General features: G+C 30.5%; 1 protein-coding gene across 3 annotated transcripts in view; it reads right to left on the bottom strand.

Annotated features, from left to right (window-relative positions):
- Positions 1-7,597, bottom strand: part of LOC145239936 (uncharacterized) — a 29,820-nt gene extending 22,223 nt beyond the window's left edge. For all 3 annotated transcript variants that reach the window (XM_080103530.1, XM_080103531.1, XM_080103532.1), the window contains exon 1: positions 7,217-7,597. The gene's annotated coding sequence lies outside the window, so the exon portion shown is untranslated. The remainder of the gene's footprint in view (positions 1-7,216) is intronic.
- Positions 7,598-10,272: the final 2,675 nt, after the last annotated feature.

The raw sequence follows: 10,272 nt of genomic DNA, 5'->3' as shown, positions 1-10,272 counted from the left end.
AAAGGAAGGGTGGTAAAGAAATAGCTTCGAATTTGGGGGTATCAAAACCAAAACAAAATATAGTGAAAGTAAAAATAAAATAGATAAACCCCATAATTTATTATACCATACCTGTTCACACTGAAATACTTATCACAATATTCTGTGGATCTATATTAAAAAACCTTGTTAAACTTTGTGACACATTTCCATTCTATGGAGGTCAGGCGCGAATGACCACCCCATTTTATTATACCATATTTCTTCAAACTGAAATATCAAAGTATACTTACGCAGATAGATATGAAAAGTCTTTATTAAAGGTTGTGCCTATTTCCATTCTATGGAGGCCAGGCGCGAATGCAGACCCCACAATTTTATTATACCATCCCTATTTAAGTTAAACATACTTATCAAAGTATTATTATGTACATCTATATCAAAAACACTTATAAACGGTTTTTTTTAATTTTTAGTTTTTTATTTCCATACTTTGTGGACCAGGCGCGAACGCAGACCCACAATTTTAATGAACCACCATTCTGCCAGATCAAACATACCCATTCCTGTTTCTCGATACATCTTCTATCATTATATGCAATCAGTTTTTTAAAATAGTCAACCATATAGGAGCCTATTCGTGACCACACACACACACACACACACACACAGACATTCAGCTTTATATTATAGATTTACATTCAACCCAAATAAGGCACATTGAAATGTACGGAAATACTATGTGCATGGGGGACCTATTAACAGGGGCATTCTGAGTGAGTTATAAAGCGATATCTTTGTTTACATCACATTTAAATTTTTGCCTGTTCATGCAGCCGAGGAAACAGGGAGCAGAGGTATAATTCGGTCTAAGGAACTAGTTTGCCTCAAATTCGAATTAAGACAGGAAAATATCGAACTGGAAATAAAAATATGAAACGAAATGAAACATTTTGTGTTGTTTTGTAGCACTTATTTGCAATTATTTTATGCCAGGACGTGGGAGGTTTGAAATTTACACAATGCAACCAAAATATTATTATAACACAAAAATCTTTTCTTTTTTTTTTGTTAAGAAATAAGCGGTGAAAGATGAAGATACTGACAAAAATACATAAAATAATTAAAAAAAATGGAATCCAGCAAACAAAAAATTAAAATAAAAAAAAGTGGCGATTTAAAAAAAAAGTTTTCTTTAATTTTCTTAGAGAATGATTCTATATTTTTATTCATGAATTAACTTCCGCTTATCAACACAACTTTGAGACAAACTATTTTACATCTTGGAGCCGGGTAAAAACTCAGTCAACTTTACCAAAAACACAAAAAAATTGATAGAAAATAATGCGGTAATAAAAATTATGAAAGTGAGAAAACAAAAACAGTTAAAAATTTTCAAGGTTTTGATTTTAGAACGCATGCATTATTTAATCAGGAAGAAATTGACTTCAACCATGCGTAAACATGGAATTTATTGCACCGTTTATTTACAGAAGTATGAAGAAACAATGTTGGGGTGTATGTGAAAAAGTGGAGATAAAAGCTTTCTTTTTTAACTTCAAGAGTTTTAAAAACATTGTTTATTTTTCATTCTTTGTTTACAATTGACGATCACGTGGTCATAGAACTGCATTATTTAAATTATTTTTTTGTTCTGTTTTAAAAAAAAATCACCTTCCCTCATAAATAATAACGTTATTATTTAGAAAACCATTCTAACATGAGAAAGGGATCCTTGTAACTAATTTGTACTTTCACTTAACAATTATAAAGGAGCATTTTGTTCAAAAAACAAATATAGAACAAACTTATATTACCAAAGGCAACATAAGTAACTCGTCTACCTACTTGGATAAGCTTTTTTGTGTTTTAACTGATGGTGACGCGTTTATTTACTTTAAAAAATGGTAGCGAGCCTTACATTAGAAGAAGAAGAAGAAGAAGAAGAAAAATGGCTGATAAAAAAGCAGGCTTCTTTTTTAACTTCAAGAAAATATTGGTTTGTTTATAATTGTTTTTTTCATTTTTTTGTTTACAATTGACGATCATGTGGCCATAGAACTACATTGTTAAATTATTTTTTGTTGTTTTCAATTAAAAAAACACCTCCCCTTGATTAATAAAAACGTTATTATTTAGAAAGCTATTCTAAACACAAGAGGACACTTGCTAACTAATTTGTACTTTCACCAAACAATTTAATAAATAAAAAGGAATATTTTGTAGTATGACAAAAAAAAAAAAACCAAAATGTTGTCAAAAAACTAATATAAAACGTAACATAAATTGAAATGGATGGGTCTCGTCTAGGGGAGGCCCCAGGTTTTGATAAGCTCCTGTGTTTGACCTTTATCCCTGATCTTAAATGGAACACATACATCAAGTCTGTGGCCAAGGTCGCTAGGAAAATGGTGGGATCCTTCTACCGCTCCAGAAGATATCTCACTAATGATGCAATTCTCTATCTATATAAGAGCCAAGTACGTCCAAAGATGGAGTACTGCTGCCACATCTAGGCGGGAGCTGCTAAAAAACAACCTATCCTGCCTTGACAGAGTACAAAATAGACTTTGTGGCTTGGTGGGGGATGCTTTTTTTCTCTACCGTGCAACCTCTTTCCCACAGAAGAGACATAGCGAGCCTGTCGTTGTTCTATCGTTATTTCCATGGCAAGTGCTCATCTGAGCTCTATTCTCTGGTCCCCCCTCGCCAATCTTTTTCAAAAAACACCCGACTAGCTGAAACCACCGTCAATAATTTTCCCCACTCCCTATCTGTGTCTAAATCAAAATGTAGATTCCATGAACAAAGCTTCTTTCTTAGAACTGCACTCCTGTGGAACTCTGTTCCACTTGCCTGTTTCCCTCCCGACTTAAACCTGGATGTCTTCAAGTCCAACACAAACAAATTCCTAATGAACCGCCCCCTTAAGTAATCACACTTTATCAATTCTCCAATACTATTACTACACTATCCCTTTGGTTACTGTACACACAATAACCCTTATCCCCGAGTGGCCATTGGGACTTGATAAGTAGTGAACTCCATGTAAAAAAAAAGTAACGCGCCTACCAACTTGGATAAGCTTTTTGTGTTTTAACTTATTTAGAAGCGTTTATTTACTTTGAAAAAATTGTAGCTAATCTTACGGTAGGTGTATCAGAATTTTTTGGGAATTTTTGACACCCCTTACACAAAATTTAAAAAAAGCTCGTAATTTCTCTGCTTAAAGTGGGTTGTTTATTTTCCTTATGGAATATACTGCCAAAATAAACTATTAAAGTTGTTTGAAAAAATAATAGAAATATTATTTTTAATTTAAAAAAAAAACTGTTTAGTAAATGTCGATGTGCCTTCATGCAGCCATTTTTTTACGTAATGAAATCAATTGAATTTTACGAGTTAAATATTTTTCAATTTTTAAACTTAAAAAATCTATCAAAATATTTCTATTGGTTCAAATTTTATGATATTTTCAAGGTCAATGTGAAATGTTATGCTTTTTCCAATAAACTGAATATAATATTTTAGACAAACGTTTTTTTTTAAATTCACCCCCCCCGATTTTGAAATATCTATTAAAATTTAAATAATTAATTTACACACCAAAGTTTTATATATCACAAATTTAAGATAAAAGAGCAATAAATAAAATATTCTAATTTAAAACAAAACAGGTGTTTTTGGAAATTTACCTGTAAAGTCCAAAGTGTAAAACCTTTTTTTTTTAAACCATGTTGATTTATTTTTAAGTGGAAGCTTATGTTCTGCTTACATTGTCAAGTAAATATTGGACGCTGATGACAATTTTTCTATTTCATTCAATGTTTTCTTCTTGTAGATATTAAAAAAATCACTCGATAAAGTAGAATCAAAATATATTAAATCAAAAATTCATGTATTAATTTGAGAAAAGAAAAAAAAGAAAAAATCATTGACTGTTTTTTTAAGACAAAAACTTATAAGTAAAATGTGACTAGTTTTTCACCTGTGAGGACACATATTTCTTCATGCACAAGACTAGATGGCTTATGCGAACATGTGGTTTTTATGCTATTCTGTTCATCCGTATTTCAAACCAATAAGAAACACTACTTATGGCGTTTCACTAACACGTAACAATGCTTAGGTAATGGCGGCTTTTTCAAATAATTGTTTAAAAAAATTCTTTTATTTAAAAAATACATGGAATTTAAAATATAAATATGGGTAAATTCTTAACAATAAAGAATGATAGTATCCAGTGAATAGTATTTTTTATAGGTAAGTGATTTTTTTTTAATTTATATATACATATATTTATCTAAGCAAGTTAATATTTGTTGATTTTCTTTAAATCTTTTTTTAAAGAAAACCGATTTTCAAAAACAAATATTGCATAATTTGCTATTACACCTGTTATTCTTTTAAAATTTGCTCTTTGCTCCTTTAATTGAAAAAAAAATTAGGGTTTGACTTACATTTTTCAAGTAGTTATAAGCTTGGAAAGATAAGAAGTCGAATTATTCAATTAAAAAAATTTTTTAATGTTTTTTTCTGACACACCTAATTTTTCGATAGAAGAATAAAACTAGCTGATATATATATTAAAAAAAGTCATCTGGGAAGTCTAGATAATTGCTCCAAAATCGATAAACACACACACACACACACACACACACACACACACACAAATAAACACCCATTAAATGTCACGGTGACACTTTTTGCAATGTTTTGTTATACCCAACGAATTTTCACTGTATTTTTTGTTTATTAAATTGTTAAGTGAAAGAACAGAATAGTTAACACATGGGATCTAATCCCAATCCAAAAAACGTAACAAAACAAAACGCATATGCGCCCCCCCTACTCCATAAATATTGGAAACTACGAACGATTGCATGTTTCATCAAATGTTAACTGATCTTAAAATGCTTGCTCATTTTTAGGCACCGCCAAAAATGGCCGCAAAATCAAGTTGTTGTTGTTTTTTAAAACTAAATTACATTTATTAAAATCCATTATTTCTGAGTAACTTTTTTTTTCCAGAAAGATAAAACCCTGAATTTTATCATATAGAAAACAGAATAATGTAAAACTTTTTCTACTATTTTTAATTCAATTTTAAATGTTAAATTTTCCCCAAAAGTTAACAATTGACATTTTTTGTCTTACACAAAAAATGTACTTAAATATTTAAAAAAAAAGGGTTTTTGAAATAATTTATTTATTTATTTATTGTCTAACTAAGATTTAAGATGATTTTCTAAGAGAATATGCAAAAATATTATAAGTACCTGAATTTCAAATAATTCCACTTATTCATATAGGTAACCAGATATTTCGCGTCGACGTAGAGTTCAGATCGACTCTGTTTACGTTTTCTTTTGATAAGAAGAAAACTATGGAAGACCAAACAGGCCAAAAAAACTTATTTTTCAGTGACGAAAATTTCAATGTATTATTAAGCTGAGGCTGGCCAGTACCAGATGGGTGACCATTTGTATGAGTTTGGTTTTTAATGTGTATGTGTTGGGGGCCAGGCTCCCCAAAATGGGGAGGGGCAATTTAAAGCAGAATAAAAAAAAATTATTTCAGCGCGTTTGGTCCACCGTAGTCGAAAGGCGGCAAACGTTTTCAAACGAGATCGAAAAAAATGATGCTATTTTCAACACAAAGGGCACAATATTTATCGAATTTTTTTTTTGTATCGATTATTCAAAGCATGCTCTGTTTAATAATGGTCATGCATTATTCGGCTCGCTAAAAAAAAATTGTTAATTTATTTATCAAAAATTTTAAAATGGCTTTTTTCGTATAAATATTAAAAAAATTTTTTTTTTGTTTTGCTTAACTTAAATTAATTATTTTACTTAACATATTCACCGAATTTCACACTTCAAAACTCAAAAGCGGGATAATTAAACACAATCGAAGTTCTGATATTCAGACGTCAAAATAAGGTATGCAAACAATTCTTTTTTTTTTTTTAATCTATAATTCTGTCCCTTACAACAACACAATGTTTTGTTCAGTTTCAGATGATTATTTTAAGCATATTTGTTCCCACTTCAAAACAAGGGGGGGTTGTAAGAAAAAAAAATATATGTATATAAATATCGTTTATGAAAAATAAGTACACTGTTATAAAGTTCATTCTTCTCCTAATAATCGCTGAAAATTTCGTATTGATCGGATAATTACCTGATTTTTGGTAGATTTTTAAAAAGACGGTCCGTCAAAAAGTACTGACCTGCCCCCTCCCCCAGTTTTGGCGGTGCCTACTCATTTTACATTAAATTTATATAGCAAAGTGACCCCCACCACTCTAAATTTTAACTACTTATTAATATTTATTAAATTATGGATATTTTTAAAGGCTGTGGAACATATTAGCCCAAAATAAAGTTACGTTTATTTTTTCGGGGAGGGGGGATGTAAACTACGCTGCGTTAGATTGTAAAGGTTTACAAATATGTCTTTCTACATTAATTTTACATGTTAATTTGTGATGGCCAATAAATGGGTGCTCATTTTATATAAACTTTATAAAAGAATGTGATCCCTATTCTAAAATCTTAAATATTGGCTTAAACAAAAAAAAAACGAAATTTTACAGCGACATAATAGGCAAGTGTATATAGAAAAGAGTGTTTTTTTGTTGTTTTTTTAATGTTAAAACAATTAAAAACCGAAAAAGCAGCTTTTTGTGCTCAGTTGTTTAACAATTCGACCAACTTCAAATAAAATTGTCTTTATAGTGAACATTATTTTCTTAGAAATCACATAAGCTTTACAAAAAATAAGCACATTTTTGACAAAAAAATCTAAATCTCAGATGAATAATATAATTTAAAGAGATTTTGGTACTAGTGCAGAGAGTAATCCGGACGTAAATAATAACGCTATTATATAAAAAAAGCCATTCTTAACATGGGGAGGGAGGGTGTTTTGTACCTATTCTATACTTCAACCTTACAATTGAATTAAAAAAAAATATCATAAAACTTTAATTAAACTTGGAAATACGATTTTAAAAAATAACGCGGATCACTCTCTGCACTAGCACCGAGATTTTTTTTTTTTTTTCATCGGAGATTTATACTTTTTGATTCACGTTTTTATAAAGCATGGCGAAATCAATATTTCCGTTGGACTGCAATAAAAATAAAGTTATTTTAAAATTATTTTCAGTTATAGAAAAGATTCATTTAAGTGTAAAATGAGAGAAAAAAAAAACAACAAAAAAACTCACCTTTCATTCCAGGAATTCAATACGAAAAAAAAAAAAAAATGATGAATTCGTTATTTTTTCTTTTATGTTCAAAACTGAAAATTTGTTTTGTTTGTTAGGATTTCTTTAGTAAATTGATACAACTTTTGTTTTGTGTGTCCAATTCATTAAGAAATAAAATATATGAAAATATAAAAGAATCAAAATTAAGATATGAAAAACACGATTTAAACGTTAAATTTTTCCCCACGAAAATCAACTGCTAAAAAACAATGAATTTAGGTCATACTACGGTGTAATCATTATTTTGTTCCTTGAGTAAAAATATCCGTTCATTAGTTAAGTGTGCTGACTTGTTTCCCTATCAAGTTTAGGTTATATTTGTTAATGTTTAAAACTTGTTTTTTTTTTCTCTTTTTTGTATATCCAATTCATTAAAAAAATATACTTTTTTTAACAAAGAAAATCAAATACTGAAACAAATAAACGTTTTTGTAAGCAAATGATATTTCTCTATTTTGTGTCCAATTCATTAAAAACTAAAATATATGTAAATACAAAAACAGGTTTATTTTTTTTTTATTTCATTATTATTTTGATTAGTTGAACTACTGTTAACATCCAAGACAGGCACAGTAGTCCGAATAATAGTATAAAAAATTTCACATGTACAACTCAAATAAGTGGATTCCAAAGTAATTTTTTAAATTACATTTTCACCCCAAACCAGGCACAGTCCACAGTGCCACTTTGATGTAGAGGGCTACTATCAGATACAGAAGTTGCAGGGATACTATGTAGGGAGTTGAGCAGCAAGATGACTGTTCACATTAGACTTGAACTTCTGCATGTCAGTACAGTTGGGGAAGTGAAGCGAGGTGCTCGCTGGGCAAAACAACAAACAGCTCACTTAAAATTAATTTTTCAAAAACATTAATAAGAAAACAAATATTTAGAAAAATTAATTAAAAACAAATAATTAGACTTGGCTTGTTATAAGCAGTGTAAATTTATTTGCCCTGGTGTATCACACTCGTGTTTATTTTGAGTCCGAAAAAAAAAAGAAGAAATGCTTCCTGACTGGTCAAATGTTTTTGACGTTAAGTTGGAAAGAAACGATAAATTAATTTTCTTTAGAAAAGCCGTTCGGGTAAGGAGCGGAGTGAATAGATAAGAAGAATGTTTTTCTTTTTTTTTGTGTGGTTTCACCATTCGAACCGGCACAGGGTGTGTCACGCACGAGCGACAGAGCGTGGCAGTAACGCGTCTTACTCCTCTGGTGTTCGCGAGCAAAAAGAGAGCGAGAGACTCCTCGAATTTAGCGCCACAGCTTTTTTTTTGTCTTTTTTTGGAGCTCTCCGGAAACGGTGAATGTTCAATGTCACTGTCAAAATTAGTTCCGGGGTAGACGCTACAGCAGGAACCCGGAAGAGAATTCCAGAGTCCAGCAATTCTGGGGAAGAAATAATTACAGTAGAAGGCTTTCTTACATCTGGAGAATATCTACTGTGTAGGGGTGGGATATTGCTGCTTGTCGGGTTTGACGAGGGTATTTATTGTCGGAGTTTTATTTTTTTATTGACCTCGCCATCAACAGTGCAAAAGGAAAGGGTGAGGGTGTCAGCATTTTAGCCAAGCTGTAAAATTCAATTAACCCCTACCCCCTCCTCCTCTTGACCTCAACTACATAACATAACATGAGACAAATGTGCCTACTATTTGCTTATATTATTTCCTGTATTATGCGTTTACAAATGGCATAATACATTTACATAAAATTCTAAGTTTTGTGTATCTAAAAACTACACGAGACATTTAGCTTTTCTTATTCCGAACCTTGTGTTACCGACTTGATCATGTGTGAACTTTTAAATCTCACACTACTTATGTTGTGTGTGTGACGTCAGCACATAACTTGGTATACCCACGGCCACCGAGAGTAAGAAGAAGGCCTCTTAACTGAAAAATGTCTGCAGGCAATGTAGGTAAGATTTGTCAGACTGTCAGTACTATATGAGGCCCATTTAAAAAAGAGCAATAAAACATTTTTTTTAAAAAAAAAGGAACACAGTTCGATTAATACTGAAACTGAACTTTATTCAATATAAAATATAAATATTATCGATGTAAAATTAAGTAATTTTAAAGCAATATACAATTTAATACTGATAAACTGAATTATGAAGTTAGGAAACAAAGAATTTAAAAAACATATTAAACACCAACGATTAATAATTTTAAAATTGAAAACCATCGATAAATAATTTTAAGAATGAAAACATACGAAAATTGAAATCAAACAAATAATTTAAATGCAAACAAACAATAAAAGTTACTAGTGCAGAAATATATTTTTTTAATTTAATTTAGAGAAAAATCACATGGGTTGAATGTTATTTTTTGGAACTATAGAGATTATTCAGACTAATGTTCTCATCTTGCGTGTTTATTTTACAATGTTTTATTATCGAATCTTGACTTCTCCTTTATTACATCCTCAGGCCAAAAATGATGTTCACATACCTAAAAACATAATTAAAGAAAAGATTCATAGCATAATGTAAACTATTGCTAAAATCTAAAAAAAGAAAAGATAGTAAACAAACATTTACAATAATAATAATAATCACAGTGTAGTATCTGTTCTGATGCTACACTTCATTTGTTCTGTCCTCGGTCAGTGGAGGAGAAATCCTTCATGACCGAGACAATTTTTATTTTATTTTTGTTCCTTTCCAGAGTGCCTGGCAAGATAAGTTACTCTTCTACCTAACTGGATACGTTTTTAATGTTTATATTTAATGTAACATGTTTATTCAGCTTGATGTATTGAAAAAAATTAAATGGAAGCCGACTCTCTCTTTGAGGCGGTAAGTTTTGGAAAATGAGTTATAAATAAAAAAGCAGACAAAATACTGTTAGAAACTCGCTCAAGATATGTTACCGTGACATAGGCTGACATATATTCGGCGGGTTTTTAACAGTATTTTGACTGATTTTTTATTTATATCACATTTTTCCAAACTTACCGTCTCCGAGAGAGAGTCGGCCGCTATTTTTATTTTCCAATACATCGG

Source organism: Euprymna scolopes, chromosome 19 (genome assembly GCF_053919585.1).
Source record: "Euprymna scolopes isolate OS-2025 chromosome 19, ASM5391958v1, whole genome shotgun sequence".
Classification (NCBI taxonomy): domain Eukaryota; kingdom Metazoa; phylum Mollusca; class Cephalopoda; order Sepiida; family Sepiolidae; genus Euprymna; species Euprymna scolopes.
The sequence above is the reverse complement of the archived record's forward strand: the minus strand, read 5'-3'. Positions and strand labels throughout refer to the sequence as shown.